The 23,598-nt window shown below is 44.8% G+C and overlaps 1 non-coding gene across 1 annotated transcript; it reads left to right on the plus strand.

Annotated features, from left to right (window-relative positions):
• Positions 1–23,242: 23,242 nt before the first annotated feature.
• LOC133382504 (5S ribosomal RNA) lies at positions 23,243–23,361 on the plus strand. Its single transcript, XR_009761977.1, has one exon. It is a non-coding gene; the product is annotated as a 5S ribosomal RNA (ribosomal RNA).
• Positions 23,362–23,598: the final 237 nt, after the last annotated feature.

The following is a 23,598-nucleotide window of genomic DNA, read 5'->3' on the forward strand; positions in this document are numbered from 1 at the left end:
AAAGTGGAGTCCCTCAAGGATCGGTATTGGGACCTGTACTTTTCAACTTGTTCATTAATGACCTAGAGTTAGGAGTGAGCAGTGAAGTGGCCAAGTTTGCTGATGACACTAAATTGTTCAGGGTTGTTAAAACAAAAAGGGATTGCGAAGAGCTCCAAAAAGACCTCTCCAAACTGAGTGAATGGGCGGAAAAATGGCAAATGCAATTCAATATAGACAAGTGTAAAATTATGCATATTGGAGCAAAAAATCTTAATTTCACATATACGCTCATGGGGTCTGAACTGGAGGTGACCGACCAGGAGAGAGACCTCGGGGTTGTAGTGGACAGCATGATGAAAATGTCGACCCAGTGTGCGGCAGCTGTGAAAAAGGCAAATTCCATGCTAGAGATAATTAGGAAAGGTATTGAAAATAAAACAGCTGATATCATCATGCCGTTGTATAAATCTATGGTGCGGCCGCATTTGGAATACTGTGCACAGTTCTGGTCGCCTCATCTCAAAAAGGATATTATAGAGTTGGAAAAGGTTCAGAAGAGGGCAACCAGAATGATCAAGGGGATGGAGCGACTCCCTTACGAGGAAAGGTTGCAGCATTTGGGGCTTTTTAGTTTAGAGAAAAGGCGGGTCCGAGGAGACATGATAGAAGTGTATAAAATTATGCATGGCATTGAGAAAGTGGATAAAGAAAAGTTCTTCTCCCTCTCTCATAATACTAGAACTCGTGGACTTCAAAGAAGCTGAATGTTGGAAGATTCAGGACAGACAAAAGGAAGTACTTCTTTACTCAGCGCATAGTTACACTATGGAATTTGCTCCCACAAGATGCAGTAATGGCCACCAGCTTGGATGGTTTTAAAAGAAGATTAGACAAATTCATGGAGGACAGGGCTATCAATGGCTACTAGCCACGATGGCTGTGATCTGCCACCCTAGTCAGAGGCAGCATGCTTCTGAAAACCAGTTGCCGGAAGCCTCATGAGGGGAGAGTGTTTTTGCACTCGGGTCCTGCTTGGGGGCTTCCCATTGAGGCACCTGCTTGGCCACTGTGAGAACAGGATGCTGGACTAGATGGGCCACTGGCCTGATCCAGCAGGCTCTTCTTATGTTCTTATAAATCAGATAGAGAGGAGAGTTGTGATGACTTTATGTGGGTTGCAGTGTCTTGTGCTCTTGATGTGCTCTGGATCTCTTGTTAGATTTTGGTCCTTTCCCCTTGATATGAAATCTGTGATAACAACAGTCAGGGCTACATATGCCAGAACAGGTTACTGGAATTTTTTGACATGTGGATACTTTACACATGTATCCAGGATGTAGCTTCCTCTGAAAAACCCTGGTGACAGTGTCCCCCTCCATCCCTCCCCCCCTCTCTCTTTGTAAGCTCATTTCCCTTCTCCAAGAGCTCATTCATGAAGAGAACTCTCTTTAGCAAAAGTAGCATAGCTGGGCCACTCTGCCAGACCTATCAATATGATATTTCTTTAATTTTCCCATTTTAATGCTTCTGTGTTTTTACTTCATAGTATCGTATGGCTGAGCTGTTGGCAGGGCTGGCTCCAGGCATGCTGGGGTCCTTGGGCATCAGCCTGCCCCAGGCCCCTCCTCTCCCGTTCCACGATCCATGGCAGGAGCCGCACCACAGATCGCAGGACAGGAGCTTCCGAACCGCCCTCCACCCACCCGCCTTCACCTACCTTTCTCTGCTGTTTTTCGCCAAGCTTTAAAGACCTGGCTGTTCAGGCAGGCCTATGGGATTTCTGGGGTGGGTTGGGTTTTTATATTGTATTACTGAGGGATGGTTTATGAATTGCTGTTAATATTGTAATTTGCTATATGCATATGTTTTTATATTGTATTTATATTGTGTACTTCGCCCAGAGTGTCCGCTTAGGTGGACAGATTGGCGACTAATTAAATAAAATTTTATTATTATTATTATTATTTTGTGGCTCTGCGTGCATTGCTGCCATCAACCAAGATGGCAGCAGAGGCTTCAGCCCCTTAGGGAAACCTCGGCCGCCATCTTGATTGATAGCAACCCTGCGCATATTGCAAAAAACATCAGAGAGAAAGGTAGGTGAAGCAGGGGGATGGCGGGCAGCTTGGAAGCTCCTCCTGTCCTGTGATCCGTGGCTCCTGCCATGGATCGCAGAAGGGGAGCGGAGGGCCCCTCAGGGCTCGTGTAGCTCCAGGGCCCTCGGGCCAGTGCCCCTTTAGAACCGGCCCTGGGTGTTGGTTTGGATGATGTCTTCTGGTCCACTCCAAGCCAGTGGTTTTGTATCAGAAGAATGGGATACTGTGGTAGAAGGAAGTGCTGAATTGTTAATGGCCCTACCCAGGTCTGTTAAGCATCCTTTTTACATGTCTAAAGAGTTGGTCAACTACAGATGTGTTCCCATAGAAACAACTACCTAGTAATGCTCCAGAAAGAGGGGGTAGATTTCCCCACTCATCTGGCTGGAGGCTACATCGTCCTAGGAGTAGGAGAACAATAGGCTAGGGGCTAGTCTGGACTAGTCTCTGGAGCTGAAGGCACACAGGTTTGACTTGTTTTCTGTGCTGAAAGCCAAGCTTGTGTGTGTGGGGAGTGTCCCTGGGAACCTAATGGGAGAGCAAGATCTATTGGAGTGTTAATGCCGTGCTGTTGTACTCAGGCTGTATAAATGTGAAAATTAAACCAGATATCACAAACACCACAGTATCCACCACTGACCTTCATTCCAAGGACACTGAAACTGATAAATTCTGGCACCCCTGAAGTCTCTCACTGCTCAGAGATTGGGGTGTACTTAATAATATTTTGTCTTTTTACTTATTTATTGTAAGTTGCCTGGAGAACTTCATATTAATAGGATGGCACGCAAATTTTGTAAATAAAATAATATCCACCTGCCTCTCATAGTCCTTCTGATCAACGATGATCCGGCAGGTTCCTCACCCAGTTTCTTGGCTAAGATGCTGGTGGGACTCTCCTTGCCCTTTCCTTTCTCCAAGATTCAGCTTTTCCCCAAAAACTCTCCCCCAGTTTTTTTCCCCACCCTCACCAGGCAGGGTCACTTTCCTTCCCCAACTGACTGCTTTCAGGACTCTAGCTACTGTTTCCTCGCACTGGTTGCCATGACTCTCCCTCTTTCAAGATACTGTTTTCTTGGCTTTCTGTTTTCCTGGCCACTATGTCCTCCTATGTGACCTGTACTAGAGTTCCTCACTCTTGGATCCCCAGATGTTGTTTGATGACAACTCCCATCATCCCTGATCACTGGCTAAGGTGGCTGGAGCTGATGGGAATCGTAGTCCAAGAACATTGGACCCAAGTTTGAAGAAGGCTGCTCTATAACACATATATAATATTCATGCAATATAGTCTAGTGTTCCCCGTGTGTGTGTGTGTGTGTGTAATTGTTAAAAGCTGAGAGAGAATTACCTTCCACAACCTTGGAGACTGAAGCTTATTCCTGCGTATCACAAACTGCAGATCAAGTGAAGTCATTGCAGCTACACACACAGACACAGACACAGAAACACAGCTGAACATACAGGCTAAAATCATACACCCACCCATTTCTAATAGTTGAAAATATATTTAAAATCTGTTCACAGGGCTTGAAAGAAACAACTGGATATTTGTTCTGTACATTAAATTTATTTATTTATTTATTACATTTATACCCCACCTTTCTTTGCATGAGAGAAACTCAAGGCGGCTTACATATGGTTCCCAGGCTGTCTTCCATTAAGGCACTGACTAGACCTGACCCTGCTTAGTTTCAGCAGGATGCTGGCCTCATGTGCCTTCAGACCATAGCCTGGACAGAAATTATGGCAGACAGATGCCATTGCCCTATGTTGCCATTCATTACAGGTGAAAAGGGACCTCACCAGCAACAGCGGTCTGACAAGGCAAGCTAAGCATTCAGTGGAGCCTTACCACTGATGCATCCACAAAGTCACCCCCAAAGGCAAAACAATACAGGCATTTAGTTGGAGCAGGAAAGAGCCTGTTCATCAGGGATAGTTGGAGCTCATGAAATCATAGTGAGTGGAGCAGCAGTGACTCCATCCCAATAAAATCACTTACTCATGAAAGCTGATAGAGGGAGGCTTGTTGAAGATGTGTGGATGAAATAAAGCAAATGTGGGAGAGATGACCCCACTAATGAGGTGGTCTCCTGGCCTGTAGTAATTGACTAGGTCTATCTGATCCCTCTCCAGAGTTAAGGAGCATTTAGCCTTCAGCAACCCACAGTCTGCATAAGGCAGTAGCAGCAGCAGCAGGAAAAGATGCAGCTGGACCATTCTGTGTCTGCCTGGAATGGCTCCCTCCCTCATTATTGCTCCCCTGAACTAATTAGAAAAATCATTAGAAGAAGTCAGCTTCTTTTTGCAGGGTTCAGAGGCTTTTGTAATGCTGATGGAGACCAGACCAGACCAGACTTTACATTTGAAAGGGATGGAACTTGGAAGCCAACCTCACCCAGTCCTCTTCACCTGCCCTAAATCTCAGCCCAAGCTCTCAGTGGGACATGAGGCATTTATGCAGCAGTCCTTTTCGACTCAGATACAAGATGCCATCTCATGTTCCTCTGGAGTCTGATGTTTCTTTTGGGTAGACTCAAAGGCAATCTTTGGACAAATCCCTGAGCTTTGGTGAGGAGATGATAAAAATCACTATGATTTTGATAATTATAAGGGGGGAATTGCATCTGCAACATCCTGAACTCTTAATGTGGCTCCTTGCAGATGCATGGCTGGAGAAAAACATGTTTGTAAAAAATCCCAGATGTGGCTCCATACTCTGAAATGGAGAATGCAGGGGGTAGCTGAACATGCCTAAACTTTGTGAAAAAGCACACAAGAATCAGGATTCCCTTTTAGGACAGTAGTGGGGAACCTCTGGTCCACAGGACAAATTATGTGCATCAGACCTTTCCAACTGGCACATAGGGATGTTTTGGCCAAGCCATCCCCACCTGCCCTACATTCAACATGATTTTTTGGGGGGAGAGGGAGAATGCTCCTCAGAGCAGAGCTGGAAATGTCTACGCAGTATATCTTCTGAGACTTGCATAAGCGCACTTACTCTCTCTTACTCTCATCATGCACAGCAGCTCTCCTCCATGCACTCCCAGTCAAGTAGAAGCTCCTCAGGCTCACCCGTTTTCTGCTTGGGGCTAGGGGTGCATAGCATCCCCTCCACAGCCACCCAACGGCAAAGTGAACAAACGCATCTGCTGCCAAGGTGTTCAAGAAAGATTGCAAATTGATTTTTGCAGGCCCTTTCTTGTCATAGCAAAAGCAAAGAAGTGGGAACAGGTTAAGGAATCTGATAACTGCATTTGGGGAAAAACTGCAGGGGCCCTCTGGAACTCAGCCCTATAGTCCAATCCTGAAGGCTCCAATGTTTTTGGTCCCGGGTCCAAGCTGTATGGTCAGCACCAGAAAGTTGAATTGGTCTCAGACACCAACTAGTGGCAATCACAGTGAGATTCTTTTGATTTTGGGGAGTGGTGTTCCCTGTGAGTTGCCCCAGGTTAAAGTTAATAGTCTTGCAGCCACATTCTGTACTAGCTGCAATTTCAATCCCATCTTCAAGGGTGGCTCCACATTAGGGTTGCCAGGTCTCCGGTTTTCTGCCGGAGTCTCCGGCAAAAGGGGGCCATCTCCGGCCTCCGGCAATACTTTGTTTAAACTGGAGGATCTCCGGCTTTTCATTGGTGGCCTCAGCCACGCATGCGTGATTGACACACGCATACGTTTGGCTGTGGCTGGCCGCTTTCCCGCCCTCTTTCAGTCAGGCAGTCGCAAGCAGGGACTAGAGACAAGGAGGACTGAGCGCCGCCGCCCCTGCAGGGACCTCCAGCAGCAGCCCCTGCCCGCTCCCGCCACCCACAGAAGTACAGGTGAGGGTGATGGGTGGAGGTGAGCGGTGGCAGTGGAGGCCAGGCTGGGCCGGCTCCTTCTTAGCCCCGGTCCGGAGCCAGTTCCCCTAGGGCTCAGCAGTCTCTGGCTGGGGGAAAGGACGGCTGGCCGCTTCACCCCTCCTGCTGCGGGTGCCGCTGGGCGGCAGTGGCTGCGATGGGGCTCAGCAGACTCTGGCTGGGGGGGCCTATCGCGGCCGCTGCTGCCCAGCGGTGCCTACAGCAGGAGGGGTGAAGCCGCCGGCTGTCCTTCCCTGAGCAGGGGAACCGGCTTCGGGGCTAAGAAGGAGCTGGCCCTGGCCGGCCTCCACTCCTGCTGAGGCTGCCCGGCCGCGTGGGCCCCGTCTCCTAGCAACCGCTGCCGAGACGGGGCCCACGCGGCCTAGCAGCCTCACCAGGAGCCGTGGAGGGCAGGCCAGGCTGGCTCCTTCTTAGCCCCGGAGCTCCTGCTCCGGAAAGGACGGCCGGCGGCTTCACCCATCCTCCCTCTGGCTGGGGGGGAGGCATCCCAAGAATGTACCAAAAAGCATATAAAATCTTTATTTTACTGAAAGCGTGTCGGGGAAAAATGGCATATTTTAGGCTAAAAATGCATGCATACACCAATTAGTATTTGATGTAAAGCATTTAGAAGTTTCTTATGATTAAGCAGTACACAAATGTCATTAAATGAACAATGCCCACAATAAGGTAATAAATAAGGCAAAATGCCCACAACATGCCTATTTTAAAAAATACAAAAATGAAATGCATTCTGTGCATTAAAAAAATCACAAATTTATATGGAAACAGGACAGAAAATATTTAGGAATGAAGGTATGTGAAACTGGGTTAGGCCAGAAATAGACTGATCTAGCCATCCTTCATAAAGGGCAAAGTGTTTGGATCTTTTTAGTGTACAAAAAAGTCAACTAAGTGTGTGTGTGCAAGGGAGGGGGGCATAATAAAGATTATGCATGATGTGGGGAAGTTCATTTCCCTCTCTCACAGTACTAGAACTTCAGACATTCAATGAAATTAACTAGCAGAACTTCAGGACAGACAGAAGAAAATCTTGAATAAACATATTCTTTAAAAAGAAAAGACCTCCACACATCTTCATACCAACCCTGTGAGGTAGGCTAGGCTGAGAGCTTCATGGCCCAGCAGGGATTTGATCCTGGGGTGTTCCAACCTCACTGAATCTCATATAGAGTGGTTAACTGGTTAGTGCGCGGGGTGGGTGTGTTCTTGTCCAGATACATTAGCCCTCCTTAGACTGGGGCTTAATCTGAGTCAGTGCTCAACCCCTAAACCACTTTTCCATGACAGTGCTCAGCTATGGCAGTAGTGAAGCAAAGTACCTCTGAGGGTGTGCAGAGTGCATTTCTTTTGCTGCTAAGTAAAGAAGTAAGTATAGCCACCCTCAGCCATACATTAAGAACTAGGCCAAAGGGCATCCTGGTCAGAGGGTATAAGCTTTCCAACATGCTCAAAACCTTGGCGCCTCTCGTTATAGAAATAAAACCCACTGTGCTTGAACATAAACAGTCCTTTTTAAAACAGGAGGTGGCTTGAGAGAGAGATTTCGCTTGCTGTGGTGTGGGCACACACATGCACACTTCTTTCTTCCTACTGTCACTTCTGACAGAGCTGGCAGTAGGTGAACATAAAGCCAAAAGGAAGCTGGACACCCTTCTTTTCATTCTTTCTCTCACCCTCTTTTCTTTATCACCTCTCATTTGTCTGGCCTTCCCTAATAAAGGCCATGTCAAGTTACTGAACTGTAGAGAACTGCTAAGGATACACAACAGCTTTTGCAAAACTGAGTTTATTATGGAAACCTGATTCTTAGCTGATCTTTTGCCACTGGTCCTTGAACTCATTGGAGCCGGTGAATGTCACCTGGCAATTTACAGTGTGGCAGAGATTGCCTCCTTGCATCCAACTACAGAGCCAGAAACTTCAGCAAAGCACCCAAGAGATTCATCCCAATCTACTTTCTGCCCACTTGGTCCTGCCCTGTAGCTAGCGTGGGGCAAATGGGTGCACTGCCCTCCCCTAGAGCTGTGTTTTTCTCCCCACCCCCACCCCATTTTTTTTAAAAAAATGTGTTTTTAATTTGTAACATGACAGTCTCCATTTAAATAATGACAGCTTGTTTTAAGAACAGGAGCAATTTAAGAATAGGACCCTCTGAAAAATTCAGTGAATAAGGTAGAGCGAGTGCACAACAAAAGCTTCATGTAGAAGAGCCCCCCAAACTATGCTCATTCAAGACTTTTCCCTGACTGAGGGTGGATTTTTCATTATCACAATCACCCTATAATTAAGGGATCCAGAAAAAAAGCTTATATAGTAACATGGCCATTGAGGAATTAAATATTAGAACTTTGTATTATGGATTGAGAGCCAATATGGTGTAGTGGTTAGAGTATTGGACTAAAACCTGGGAGACCAGGGTTCGAATCCCCACACAGCCATGAAGCTCCCTGGGTGACCTTGGGCCAGTCACTGCCTCTCAGACTCAGAGGAAGGCAATAGTAAACCACCTCTGTCTGAATACCGCTTACCATGAAGACCCTATCTGGGATCAACTTGAAGGCAGTCCATTTCCATTTTGCATCACCCTAAGCTTGTGAGAAAGAATGACCTTGTCACTTCAGATGGACTTAGGAACACCCTATTTTAGGTAAGATTTCTATTTTAATCTCCAATCAGAGAATTTTTTTTGAATGGTATGCTCCAAGCAACTGTGGTTGATACAATGTATCATGTTTAATGATGTCACTAGGGCCCGCCCTATGATGTCACTAGGGCCCGCCCTGTGATGTCACTAGGGCCCGCCCCGTGACATCACTAGGGCCTGCCCCGTGACATCACTAGGGCCCGCCCCGTGACATCACTAGGGCCCGCCCCCATTTTCTCAGGTTTTTGAATGGCTCTGACCTGGCAACCCTACTCCACATACAGCCACCCCTAACCTGTGAAGTGCAGGCCAAGACAACTATAGAATCCTTGGGTCTTCAGGACTATTGGAGGAGAGGGAGCTGGGTTGGGGGCAAACAGAGCAGGGGTAGGCCAGAACCCCTATCTGCATGCACATAGTAGCACGTTCCTTGTGGCACCATGTCGATCTTTGTTTTTCTCAGACTCAATGCTTCAGTCAGCATGATGGAGAGACCTTGATGAGAAGTTACATCACCTTCCACTCCCCCACCCATACTGGAAGTGCCCCCAGATGCTCCTGCCATACAGCTGTTCCCTCAGACAGTGAACTTGATGGCAGCTGGCCTTGATGTGTTTTATACATGGGGCAGTAGCCAGCAGATCCTGACCATAAGGCAAGGATTTGGGACATTTTGAAGGCTGAGGGGCTGGGCTCCCACATTCCCTCATGGATAATCTTCTGGGGGCTTCATGCTAGTCAAAGCCACACACAACGCTTCATTCACACACATCTATATACCCCCCCACAAGCACAACATTTCTTTCATCCCAGATCCTCTGCCCTGGCACTGGGGAGAGCCAATGGGAGAGAGGAGAAAAGGAGCCAATCTGGAAGCAGGCCCCATAAGGCCCACCCTCCATGCTCTGAGGAGAAGTTTTGGAGGAAAGATCCAGAGGGGAAAAAAGGTCCTTGACTCATGACTGGCTGAGATGGACCGACATGTTGAACATCCAGCAGAAGATATTCTGCACATTTTGTTAGAAGTGCCAGAACTGGACAGTCTTAACATTTACCTCAGACTGTCCACATTCACTGTCAAAGTCTTCCCTCACCACCTACCCCACCTAAACTCAAGGCTGCTCTGCTGTCCATCCTGCTTTCTTCCCAGCAGAATTGCACTGCACCTCAGGGTCATAACAGTTCTCCACACCCATGGAGTGAAACAGCAAGGGAAGCTACCTGGTGCCTGCCCAATCCTCGGGCAATAGCCCTCTAGAGTTAATGAATGAGAATACAGCTGCCAGCAGAGGGGAATACCAATCACTATTAGATTTTAAAAGTTCAGGAGGTAGAAAATTCGATGCCTGGTGCTTTATTATTCTTTAGCTGTAACTTAACTTAGCTGTTCTTAACTTCAAATACAGAAACTGGCGGCCAGTCCGGTAAATTTTCTGGGACATCCAGTGTTTGGTTCTCCTTAATTCTATGGTCAAAGAATAGTGATTGATAGTGCTTCTTCCATTCATTAGGACCAATAACACACAGTAGAGCTATACAACTATCCTCTAAGAAACCCGATACTGTGCGCCAAAAGAGGCAAGTGTCCCTATTATTGGAAGCCTTTATTAGGGTTTGCCAGGCATGTTTTTCAAATTGCTGTTTTTTCCCTTTTAACAATAGTTTGTACTTTTGCCTGTATGAAACATACTCAGTAAGCAAGAAGCCAGAGTTAGTGTTCCTATATTTACAATAGATCCTCCTCAGCTGGCTTTTAGCCTGTTTGCATTCACTGTCAAACCAGCTGGATGTTATTGGAGTTTTTCTAAGGGCAGTATTCATAGTTTTATTGATTAAATGGTCCTGTTATTTACCTATTAGAGTTTTAAATAATTCCATAACCTCAGTGGCATATTTGGCTGACAGAATAGTAGCATGCATGGCTAGAAAATCCTTGGAATGTAAAAGATAAGTCAGGGCTAAATCAACTTCTGGCAACTACTTAATTCTCTCCTGCTGGCTGTTAGGCTTAAATTTCTGTTAAAACCGGATTGAGATTGCAGGCGGAGGTTCTTATTTATTGGGCCTGCCAATATCATAGTTAAGGGTAGGTGATCGCTTTCTACACTTGAGCCTACCTCAAAATGGATGACATACCTAAATACAAATTGTGAAATAGCTATATAATCAATTATGCTGCCTCCAAAACTGGAGTAGCGAGTATGTTCTCCGTACTTATCACCATCTGCCATGCCATTTAATATTAGCAAGTCCCTCCGCCTAACCAGTTGGGCCAAACAGAACCCTGCACAGTTGCATTTATGATCATTGGAGAGTCGAGGGCCACCACAATCAGGAAAAGCACCTGATTCCAATTTGTGATGTCACAGATCATGCTCAGTGATGATTCTCTGCCTTGCACTAGGTGGAGAATGCATTTACAGATATTTGTTGATGAATAAACCTTCGGAATTAAGAAGCAACTAGCACTAATATGTTGACAACTCACATTCACATATATGCTGAGAGACATTAATAGTAGGGTGTGTGTGGGGGACGACAACATGAAATGCTATATTTTATACAGGTTTTTTTTCTGGAAATCAGCACTGAAAAACTCTGCTAGGGAGAGGGGCTTGCCTTTCAATCGTTGTGCTTGGGGTGGGATCACAGACACACCATGTAAGGAAAATACTGCATCTTTCTGTTTGATTGACAGCTATTCCTGCAATGAGGACAGAGAAAAATGGTTGAGGAAGAGGGGTGTTTTGCTGTCCAATTGTGCTTGTTGTGAGGCTGGATCTGACTGACTCTTTTTTCTCAACCATTTTTTTCTGTTTCCTGACTGCTAACTGAGTAGGCATAGGGAGATGTGTCAGCTGGTCCAGAGGATATATGAGCGACCCAGCTCTCAGAGAGTGAGCAAACAGAGTGAGCTTACAGAGAGGCCTAACAGGAGTTTGGCAGAAGAGTTTGATGAGGGAGGTCAAAGGGGAGGTCCTTAACAATCTTTTCCCCCTGTACAGTGCATTCCAATACAAGTAGAAAGAAAGAAAGAAAGAAAGAAAGAAAGAAAGAAAGAAAGAAAGAAAGAAAGAAAGAAAGAAAGAAAGAAAGAAAGGCAGTATAGAATGGAAAATGGACTGCTGGCAAGTGATGGGTTGTATCTCACAAGGACTGGGAAGAATGTGTTTGGCCACAGCATGGAGAACTTCATCAGGAGAGCTTTAAACTGAATCCTAAAGGGGAGGCAGATGTAAACTTGGCGGTAACGATTAATGAAGGCTTGTGCACTGTAACGGAAACTGAGAGAATGGCTCTATGGGGCCCAGTGTTCATAAAAATGTAGGAAGGAAGCCAGGCCATAAATCACATAATCTTTGATGTCTGTATACTAATGCCCAGATTATGGGAAACAAACAAATCAAACTTGAACTATTAATACAGGAGAGTAAATACAACTTGATAGGAATAACTGAAACTTGGTAGGATGACTCCCATGACTGCAACACAGTGATTGAAGGATATAACTTGTTCCAAAAGAACAGAAGGAATAGAAAGGGAGAAGGAGTCATTGCTATATGTTAAAAATATATATTCCTGCACAGATATACAGGAGGATGAGCTTAGTAGCTGCATCAAGAGCATCTGGATTAAAATTAATGGGGCAAGGAATAAAAGGAACATGGTAGCTGGAGTCTACTACTGACCACCCAATCAAGGAGAAGACGAGGATGAAACTTTTGCAAAGCAAATAGCCAATGTTTCAAGGAGGCATGATATAGTAGTAATGGGGGACTTCAGTTACCCCGATATCTGTTGGGAGGCAAATTCTGCCAAGCACGGCCCCTCCAAGACATTCCTGACTTATTGGAGATAACGTTCTGCTACAGAACATGGAGGAAGGAACTAGAGGATCAGCTATCCTTGTCTTGATTCTAACCAACAGATATGACTTGGTGGATGAAGTGGCAGTTATGGGAACTCTGGAAGTGACCACGCTATACTGGAGTTCTTGATTTTAAAGGAAACAAAAGCTGAGAGTAGACATACACGTACCCTGGACTTCAGGAAACCAGATTTTAATAAACTTAGAACAATGGTAAGTAAGGTTCCATGGCAAGCGACCCTAATGAGAAAAGGAGTCCAGAATAGGTGGGAGTTTCTAAAAGAGGAAATTCTAGAGGCACAATGGCAAACAATTTCATCAAGGAAAGAAAGGGGGAAGACAGCAGAATAAGCCAATGTGGTTTCACAGAAAGCTTAGAATTGACCTGAAAACAAAAAAGGACACATACAGGAAGTGGAAGGAAGGCTAGTCCACAAAGGAAGAGTACAGACAGGTAGCATGGAATCGCAGGGGTGGTGTCAGGAAGGCTAAAGCTGAGAATGAACTGAAGTTAATGAGGGATGCTAAAAGCAACAAAAAAGCTTCCTTCAAGTACATCTACAGTAAAAGAAAGAGAAAGGAAATGGTGGTACAGCTACTCAATGAGGATGGCAAAATGATGACAAAGAAACAGTAGAAGTGCTCAATTCCTACTTTGGCTCAGTCTTCTCCCAAAAAAGGGTCTATGACCCTCCTGGCAAAAGTGAAGTACAAGTTAAAGGGGCAGGATTGTAGCTTGAGATTAATAGATAAATGGTCAAGGAATACTTGATTACTTTGAACAAGTTCAAATTTCCAGAGCCCAATAAACTACATCTTGGAGTAATGAAGGAACTGGGTGAAGGACTCTCAGAAAACCCTGTCTATTATCTTTGTGAAATCATGGAGGATGGGTGAAGTACTGGATGACTGGAGGAGGGTTAATGTTGTCCCTATCTTCAAAAACAGCAAAAAAGGAGGAACCTGGAACTACGGACCAGTCAGTCTGACATCAATCCCTGGGAAAATTCTGGAGGAGATGATAAAGCAGTCAGTCTGTAAGCACCTTGAAAATAATGCAGTGATTACTAGAACCCAACATGGATTTGTCAAGAACAAATCCTGCCAGACTAATCTTATCTCATTTTTGGATCAGGCAACATTCCTGGTAGACTATGGGAATGCTGTGGACATAATATATCTCAACCAGCAAAGTTTTTGACAAAGTGCCCCATGATATTCTGGTTAGCAAGCTAGCTAAATGTGGGCTGGATGGAACAACTATCAGGTGACTCCACAGCTGGCTACAGAATTGTACTCAAAGAGTACAAAAGAGTACTCAAACAGTACAAATGAGTATCAATGGTTTCTTCTCAAAATGGAGGGAGATAGCTAATACCTTGGAAGACAGAAACAAAATTCAAAGTAATCTTGATAGGCTGGAGCAGTGGGCTGAAAACAACAGAATGAAATTTAACAGGGATAAGTCCAAAGTTCTACATGAAGAAAAAAGAAACCAGTTATAAGATGGGGGGATACTTGACTCAGCAATGCTACATGCGAGAAGGATCTTAGAATTGTTGTTGATCAGAAGCTGAATATGAGCCAACAATGCAATGTGGCTGCAAAAAAGAAATGCTATTTTTGGCTGTATTAACAGAAGTATAGTTTCTAAAGTGCTTGAAGTACTAGTTCCCCTCTATTCGGCACTGGTTAGGCCTCATCTTGAGTACTGTATTCCGTTCTGGACACCTCACATTAAGAAGTTTATGAATAAGTTAAAAAGCACAGATCACAATACTGATCCATTTGGAACTCCATTTTCTACATCAGTCCATTGGGAGAACATTTATTCCTACTCTCTGCTTCCTGTTTCCTAGCCAGTTCCTGATACACAAGAGGACCTCTTCCGTTATCGCATGGTTGCTAAACTTACTTAGGAGTCTTTGATAAGATGCTTTCTCAAAAGCTAATGCAAGTCCATACACTATGTCAAATGGATCACCTCTCTCTATATATGCTTGTGTACACTCTCAAATAATTCTAATAGGTTAGTGAGATAGGGCTTTGCAGTAGCCATACTGGTTCTGCTTGAGCAAGGTTTCCCCCCCCCATATTCTTGGTTATTTTATCTTTAGCTATGCTTTCTATCAGTTTTTCTGGGACAGATGTTAAGTTAACTGGCCTGTAATTTGAAGGATCCACTCTGGATCCCTTTTTAAATTAAAATGTATCTTGGATCATGTGTAAATTAAAATGGCAGGTGGTCACTGTGAATGGAAGCAAAACTTGGCTCATGATCAAAAGCAGTGCCACTACTGCCCACTCAATACTCAAAAACAGCCATTCAGAGTACTAGCAAGGAGGGTAGTAGAGGCACTATAGCTGCATCAGCTGATGAGGGGCCCTTCTGAGCTGCTGGGGCCAGTGGCCAACCACTATCACCGGGCCTTTTATAAAGCCTGAATTTGCAGGGTTCCAAAATGAATGGGATCCTCCATGGATCAAAGAAGAGGCTCCCCACTTCACAGAGTCGCAACATGAAGGCATGCCACACATGCACTATATTTAGTAGGACTTAAAACTTGGTAAGTGTGCAAAGACTTACAGATGAAGTCCCACCTGAATTAGGCCATCTTGACTGTGGTATTGGAGGAGGCCAGAATGATAGTCCTGGATGATTTCAATGTCCCTGCTGAGTTTGCCTCTAGTGTTCTGGCTAGGTACTTCATGGCCTCCATGATGACCATGGGGCTGTCTCAAGTTGTCTCCTGTCCACTGCATAAGGCCGGGCAAACCCTCAACTTGGCTTTTGCTCCAGATGGAGGAAGGGGTGATCTGGACATGGGGGGAATGTTAGACCACTTCCTGGTAAAGCTTAGACTTCTGGCTCCGATCCTTCCCTGCAGGGGTGGTAGACAGATGGTCTGCCCTGGAGACTAATGGAATCCACTGGATTCCTGAATGCCCTGGGGGAGTTCCCAGTAAATAGACCAGTGACCCTGTTGAAGCCCTTGTCACACTGTAGAACAGGGAGGTGCATCGGGCTCTTGACATGCTTGCCCCTGAACACCCTCTCCGGCATTGTGGAGCTCTGTTTGCACCTTGGTACACCAGTGAGTTAAAGGCAATGAAACAGGCTGGACGACGGCTACAGTCCAAGTGATGAAAGACGTGCTGTGAGGCTGATCAGGCATGCGTAAAACATCATAACCGTGTCAACTGTGTGGCGGTGAGGGCAGTGAAGAAGGCCCACTTGTCTGCCTCCATCACATCCTTAAGTAGCCGTACAGTGGAGCTTTTCCATATTGTCAGGGGTCTGTTGACATCAACTCCATGTTAGACCCTTCGGAGGCCTGCTGTGAATTGTTTGGAAGGCACTTTGAGGGTAAAGTTGCTCGCCTCCGTAGCAGTCTTGATGCCCCATCCACATCTACTGTAGTCCCGAGTGAGGTGTCCAGTGCAACAACTGCTGCAACTTCTTGGGATCACTTTCAGTTGATGCAGCCTGGTGATATGGACAAGGTGCTTGAGATGATGTGGCCAGCAATGTGTACTCTCAACCCTTGCCCTTCTTGCCTTATTAGAGCTTGCTGAGGAGGTTTGACAGAGTGGATCCAGGGTGTGGTCAATGCATCATTGCAGGAGGGAGTGGTTCCAGCTGCCCTGAAAGAAGCAGAAATCTGACCACTCCTGGAAAAGCCCACCCTGGACCCACTGATTTGTGGCAACTACTGCCCGGTCACAAATACCCCCTTTTTAGGGAAGGTGATTGAGAGGAGCAGCAATTGCAAGTACTCTTGGATGAAACATATTATCTTGACCCATTCCAGTCTGGGTTCAGGCCTGGTTATGGGACTGAATCGGCCTTGGTCGACCTGATGGATGACCTTTATCTGAAGGACAGGGGGAGCTGCAGCTGGTGCAAAATGCAGCAGCGAGACTGCTCCCTGGGGCAGGGTATCACCAACATGTCGCCCTACTGCTGAAAAAATTGCACTGGCTACCTATTAGCTACTGGGTTACATTCAAGGTTCTAGTTTTGGTGTACAAAGCCCTACACAGCTGAAATACCATCTTGCCCCTTATATACCCTGTCAATCACTGCACTCTGCAGGCGAGGGCCTTCTGCAGATACCACCTTATCAGGAGGTCCATTCTGCACAACATAGGAAGTGGACTTTTAGTGTAGTGGCATCTACCCTTTGGAATTCCCTCCCCTTAAATATTAGGCAGGTACCATCTCTGTTATCTTTTTGGTGCCTACTGAAGACCTTCCTCTTTCAACAAACCTTTTAAGTAGAGTCCTTATCCCAGTCTGGATCTATGTTGGAATTGCTTTTTAATATGTTTTTAAAGATGTTTTGTTTTAATATGTTTTTAAGGATGTTTTGTTGTAATATATTTTAAAGTCTATTTTTATGATGTTTTAAAGTGTTTTTAGTGCTTTTTTTTGCCGCCCAGTGCTCGTCCTGGGAGGAATGGCAGGATATAAATCTAATAATTAATTAGATTTATCTCTCTCCTCCAGGCCCAGCTAATCACAAGAAGGAAAAAATGCTTGCATAAAATTTATAATGGTTTGTCTGTCAGAGGAAATAAATATTATATTGCTTGTTAATGATTTCTCATTCTATCATTTAATTAAGAATACTGGAATCTATCCCTGTTCTTTCCACGTTAACTGAGGGAAGTGGGATGCCCCAGCTCCCACACCCAGGAAGGCACTTGTTAAAGAAGGAATGTGCTTGTGCCACATAAAGCATCCCTGACAAGTGGCTGTCCAGCTGCCTCCTGAATCCCTCCAGTGTTGGAGAGCCCACCACCTTCCTAGGTAATGGGTTCCATTGTCATACTACTCTAACCAGAAAGTTTTCCTGAAGTTCAGTCAAAATCTGGCTTCCTGTAACTTGAGCCCATTATTCCATGTCCTGCACTCTGGGATGACTGAGAAAAGATCGTGGCCCTCCTCTCTGTGACAACTTTTCAAGTACTTGAAGAGTGCTATCATATCACCCCTCAGTCTTCTCTTTTCAAGACTAAACATGCCCAGTTCTTTCAATCTCTCTTCACAGGGCTTTGTTTCCAGTCCCCTGATCATCCTTGTTGCCCTCCTCTGAACCAGTTCCAGTTTGTCTGCATCCTTCTTAAAGTGTGGTGTCCAAAACTGATGCAGTACTCAAGATGAGGCCTAACCAGTGCTTAATAGAGGGGAACTAGTACTTCACGTGATTTGAAACTATACTTCTGTTAATGCAGCCAAATATAGCAGTTGCCTTTTTTTCAGCTGCATCACACTGTTGGCTCATATTCAGCTTGTGATCTACAACAATTCCAAGATCTTTCTTGCATGTAGTATTGCTGAGCCAAGTATTCCCCCTCTTAATTTTCTTTGCAGGATATGTTCACTTGCACTTGAGGCTGACTAAGGGTTGGAGGTGGAATTATGCAAGCCACCCCTTTGCAAGACACCAGGACTGCTTTTTAGTTGAATAATAATAATAATAATAATAATAATAATAATAATAATAATAATAAATCAGTGGTATGTTTGCACTGTACCTTTGTGTTAAGCTGCTTGCTTTACTATGCTGCTCAATCAGTTAGAATGGACCTAGTGGCGTGCAATGCTGAGGCAGAAGATGGTGGCTTCCCACCCCCCACCCCATTTGGAGAGACAATATTGTTAGTCAGAGAAGGAATTAGAAAACACAGAAACCAAGAAGCCTTCTGCGTAACTGGTATTTACATGCACGGGCGGGGGGGGGGGAGAATGCCACGACTGCATTGCCTGAGACTGGAGCTACTAGGTGGATTTTCTGCTCAAGCAACTTAAAAATTTCATTCAAGGATGTTAGTATGAACCTCAAAATAAAGGAAAAAACCCTGAAAATTATATCTTTGAATGTGTAGGAGGTACAACTTGGAGCAGAGATCATTGTGAAAACAGTGATTTCTTTAAAAAGCACTTTTGCTACTTATTTTGCATCAATCAACCGTTGTCTTCTCATCTTTCATAGTGCAGCTTTAACATATAAATTATGTTAAATAGTGCAGGCAATGTGCCTTTGTTTGCAGAGTCTTCCTCATCCTGCAAATATATTATTTGAAATCCTACTTTTAATAAAATACTAATTTTATTTGCTTTTAAAATGGAACAATTGACAAAAACTTGCATTCTGTTTTATTCTAATTTACACTACAGAAATTGCAGACCAAATATGTTTTAAAGGAAAGCTCAGATCCTAGACCACCTGCTGGGGGTGCCACTGGAGGTCTTTGGGGGTACCATGACACCCGTGGGCAATGGGTCGGCAACATCTGATTTGAGTAGTTTCTCTCATGTGGATTCTCTTATGATGAATAAGGTGACTACTCTGAAAAAAGATTGTCACCCACATATCATGCCATAGGATAGCTAAGCCTGGGGTGGGAGTCTTATTGGATACCGACAGGGGAATTAAAGACATCAAAACTAGGTTCTAACATAGTTTATTAAAGATAAGGTTAATAATAGAAACAGCAGATAGTTACAGCCCTTCGTTGCTGTTTGGACATCTATGACAGCAGTGCCGATCTCTGTGGGTCAGTGTGACAGCCCTCCTGCAGCCTCTTGGACTCTGCCTGATGTCGAACTTGCACTGCTATAGGCAAGTTTTTTATAGTATTGGCCTCTATGACTCATTTCTCTCATCTCTAGTCTTCCATCTTATATGGCTGAGGGATGGCACTTCTGCATCAAAGGAAATACTCCCTAGTTGCTTGCCTATTCTTTCCCCACCATTAACAGCATAGCTGATAAGATACCTGCTATCCAGCGCAGTTTCTCAAGCTGGGTGCTGAGCTTGCAGCTCACAGGGTGCCCCTGTGAAGAGCTACAATAAAGCTAATTTAGCTTCTTAAGGGAGGGATTTTATTTACTAGCTCTAGTTAACAATGTTAGCCTCATATAACAGCTTCTAATAAGTATGGTTTCTAGCCCCTGAACACTCCAAACTAGGCATGCTGTAGGGGACATTGTATATGTCATGTAATCAATGTATGTAACCCATTTATATGGCAATTCAAAGGTCTTTCCACATTCCTTGCATTTAAATGGTTTCTCTCTTGAGTGTGTCCTTTGATGAGAACAAATAATTATCCAAACCGAATGCAGTAATACCTCAGTTAACAAATCCCCCAGGAAAGAAGCTCCTTTTAACAAAGTTTTCTTGTGGTGCGCAGGGTGTGTGTGTGGGGGGGGGGCACACACTCTGTCACAGTCAGAATATGACTCTTTGTCTAATGGATTGTGGCTGTTGCAAGCAGCTCTTTTACATGTTGCTGGAATGGTGTTCTGTGCCAGGTGATGCAGGCGTTTCCACAGTAAACAGTGCTTCAGTTGCTTGGAAGCACTGTTTACGCCAGATACATTTGCTCAAGAGTAGGGGAGGATGGCGGAGAGAGAGAGAGAACAAGTGACCAAGCACAGGGTAGCAGTTGCCCCTTTCCTGCTTACTTGAGTGTACAGAGAGAACTGTGTTCAAAGCTTTAGATTGCTGTAGCAAGTTGCTATGTGTTTTAAAAAAAAAGGCAAGGCAGGCATCCCTGGATGCATTTTGGAAAAAGCTTTCAAGTGCTCTGTATGCAAGGTTTACCTGACCTGGTTCTTTCATTTCAGACATGCGTATTATTAGTTTTGAATAAAACCTTTGCTGAAATATGTTGAACTGCTCTTCTTTTTTGTGGTGTAGGCACATCCCTATTCTTTCCATGCTATTCCTACCTCTGGTACCAAAGTTTGCTAAAGAAGTAATGTCCAGGAACTCATCTCCTTCATTAACTGAAGTATTACTGTGTTTTAAGAATCAGTTGCTATCTTCAGTTTTTGTTGTAGGTGTTCTTTTGTATTCAAATCAGGCCTGCATACAATAATGTAGCACTTGGGAATGAAGATGCAGCCCAGTAGACCTGCACTGGAGGCCAAGATAGAGAAAACCTGCACAGCTACCATGTATTTCCCCTTTGTGCTCAGGTAGGTTGGCACAAAGGACACCCAAACACTGCAGAAGACCAGCATGCTGAAGGTGATCAGCTTGGCTTCATTGAAGGCCGCAGGCAAGTTCCTGGCTAGGAATGCCACAGTGAAGCAGATGGCGGCCAGGAAGCCCATGTAGCCAAGGCCAGTATAAAATATGGCAACAGACCCTTCATTGCATTGCAGAATGATCTCTCCAGGCTGGGAGTGCATGTCAGAGTCTGGAAATGGGGGAGACACCCCCAGCCAGATGGTGCAGATGACAATTTGCACACTGGAACAAGAAATGACAATGGAATTGGCCAGACTCTTCCCCAGCCATCTCTTCACCCTGTTCCCTGGCTTTGTGGCCAGGAAGGCCAGCACCACAATGATGGTTTTTGCCAACACAGAAGAGATGGCAATAGAGAAAATGATGGTGAAGGCTGTTTGTCGGAGAAAGCAGTTTGCTTTCCCTGGTCGGCCAATGAACAAGAAGGAGGACAGAAAGGAAAGCAGGAGGGAGACAAGGAGAATGTAGGAGAGGTCCCGGTTGTTGGCTTTGACTACTGGCGTTTCTAGGAATTTAATGAAGATTCCTAACACAAAGCCTGTGGTTAAGGACAAGAAGAGGGCAGAGAAAGCCAGAAAGATCCCCAAAGAGTCTTCATAGGCCAGGAAGGTGATAATCTTGGGGACACATTGATCTTGTTCCTTGTTTGGATGCTGATCTTCTGGACATACGGTGCAATGGTCTGCATCTGAGGAGAAAAAAAAGAGGAGCTTCAGCATCAGATCCATAACCATCTGTGTTCTATTACATTTTGAGAGAAGATGCTGATGTGGCGGATTTTCATATAATTCATCATTTATTTTGTCTTATGATTTCATCGTTTTATATGAATATTTATACTTTTTGCACTATTTGTCTGTGATTTCTAATACATTTTTAATTTCACTTTCTTTTTGATGTAGTTCTCGTTCTTTGATCACTGAGGGCACAGTTTAAAATAGGAAGTGAAAATTGTGCGCGAAACATGCTGCGCCCTCTCTCTGCTCCCTGCTCTGAAGTCCAGAGATGGCTTCCTCAAGGTCATTTCTTTCAACTCCCTTCATGGAATGAGTGAAGGTGATTAAAAATAGAGAAGCCAGGCAAAGATCCCCAATCAAACATGTCTTTAGAATCTTCACAGAATGTGTCTCTGAGTGAATTTTCTCCCTGTTATATTCTCCTAGGGAATGCCCTCTCCCTTTGAGACACTCACCTTCCTGAGTGGAGACTGTCCCTTCTGCACATGGAGCACAAGCATAACAGCAAACCTGCTCTCCTTCTTGAACCACTTTGGCATATCCAGGATGACAGTTTTCGGTACACCTAGAATGAGGTGTGGTCTAATCATAAACAGAAAAATGTGCATCAAGGGGAAGGATTTATGAGTATTTATGTTTATGGAATTCATTCACTGAGTTTAAAAAAGACCCAGTAGGATTTCTAGTCCCCCTAACCCCATGCACTTTTTTCAGGGAAGCACCTTTGATGAAGAACAGCATGTCAGGAAAACTTCTTTGGTGTGTTAAGAACATAAGAACAGCTTGCTGCTTCAGACCAATGTCCCATCTAGTCAAGCTTTGTGTTTATTTTTATTTTCTTACATTTATATCCCACCTTTCTTTCACTATGAAACCAAGGGTGGCATATATGTGGTTCCCAGGTGGTCTCCCATCCACGCATTGACCAGACCTAGACCTGCTTAGCTTCAGCAAGCTGATGGCCTCACATGTCTTCAGACCATACACTGTTCTCACAGTGGCCAACCAGGTGCCTATGGAAGACTGCAAAAAGAACCTGAGTCCACCCCCTTGATCATTTTGGTTGCCCTTCTTCTGAACCCTTTCCAACTCTACAATATTTTTTTTTTTAGGTGAGGCAATCAGAACTGGACACAGTATTTGAAATGCAGTTGCACCATAGATTTGTATAACAGCGTGCTTGCTTGCTTGTTTCAACATTTATATCTCTCCTTTCTATACATGCTCAAGGCAAGGACAAAAGATACGAGGCCAAAACAACCAGAACAACACCAATATCAAAACAGTAATAAAACACACTGATGAAGAGTAGAAATGAAACATACTGTAACCTGAAAAAACTAACTTAAAACAAGCCTCCTGAATTACTATATTATTACTTTTGAGTGCCAGCAAGAAGTCTGGGGGAGATGATACTCTCACAGGAGGTTACACCATAACGGAAAAGCCCCCTTACTCCTATCCCTGCATTAATACAACTACCACTATTAATAATCCCACCTTTCCACCAAGCAGCTCAAAATGGCAACCATGGAATACCCCCCTCCATTTATTGTTACAACAACCCTTAGGGTATTGTAGGACTGCATACTCTGGTCTCTGAGGTCCTAGTCCAACATTCTAACCACTACACCACACTGGTTTTCTGTTTAATTACAAGTTCTACAGTGTGCAATGCCACACTGTAGGGCATTACTGGTTGCCACTGTCAGGGCAGGGGCACACGAAGGACCAGAAGCCTGACGCCACACCTAGGAGAGGAAAGACTGGTTAAGAAGAAGAGGATACATGGCAAATTTATTGGCACTGCATGAGTGAATGATGAGTTTTTGGCATCAGATGTCAGGACCTCCAGCACAGTATACAACATAGATGACTACTGAGGGTGCAAGCTGAAAAGAAAATCCCACTGAGATGCACATGTGTGCAATGAGGACTGATTGTTATAATATATTTTGGCCGCATTTTAGTGGTGGGCTAAAATTCCATAAATCTAGGGACTATGGCCATACTACCCTGAACACGCCCAATCTCGTCTGATCTCGGAAGCTAAGCAGGGTCAGGCCCGGTTAGTACTTGGATGGGAGACCACCTGGGAATACCGGGTGCTGTAGGCTTTTCCTCCTTGTGAGAGCTGGTGTGGTGTAGTGGTTAAGGTGCTGGACTACGACCTGGGAGACCAGAGTTCGAATCCCTACACAGCCATGAAGCTCACTGGGTGACCTTGGGCCACTCACTGCCTCTCAGCCTCAGAGGGAGGCAATGGTAAACCCCCTCTGAATACCCCTTACCATGAGAACCCTGTTCGTAGGGTTGCCATAAGTCAGGACTGACTTGAAGGCAGTCCATTAATT

The sequence above is a fragment of the Rhineura floridana genome, chromosome 3 (genome assembly GCF_030035675.1).
Source record: "Rhineura floridana isolate rRhiFlo1 chromosome 3, rRhiFlo1.hap2, whole genome shotgun sequence".
Taxonomy (NCBI): Eukaryota; Metazoa; Chordata; class Lepidosauria; order Squamata; family Rhineuridae; genus Rhineura; species Rhineura floridana.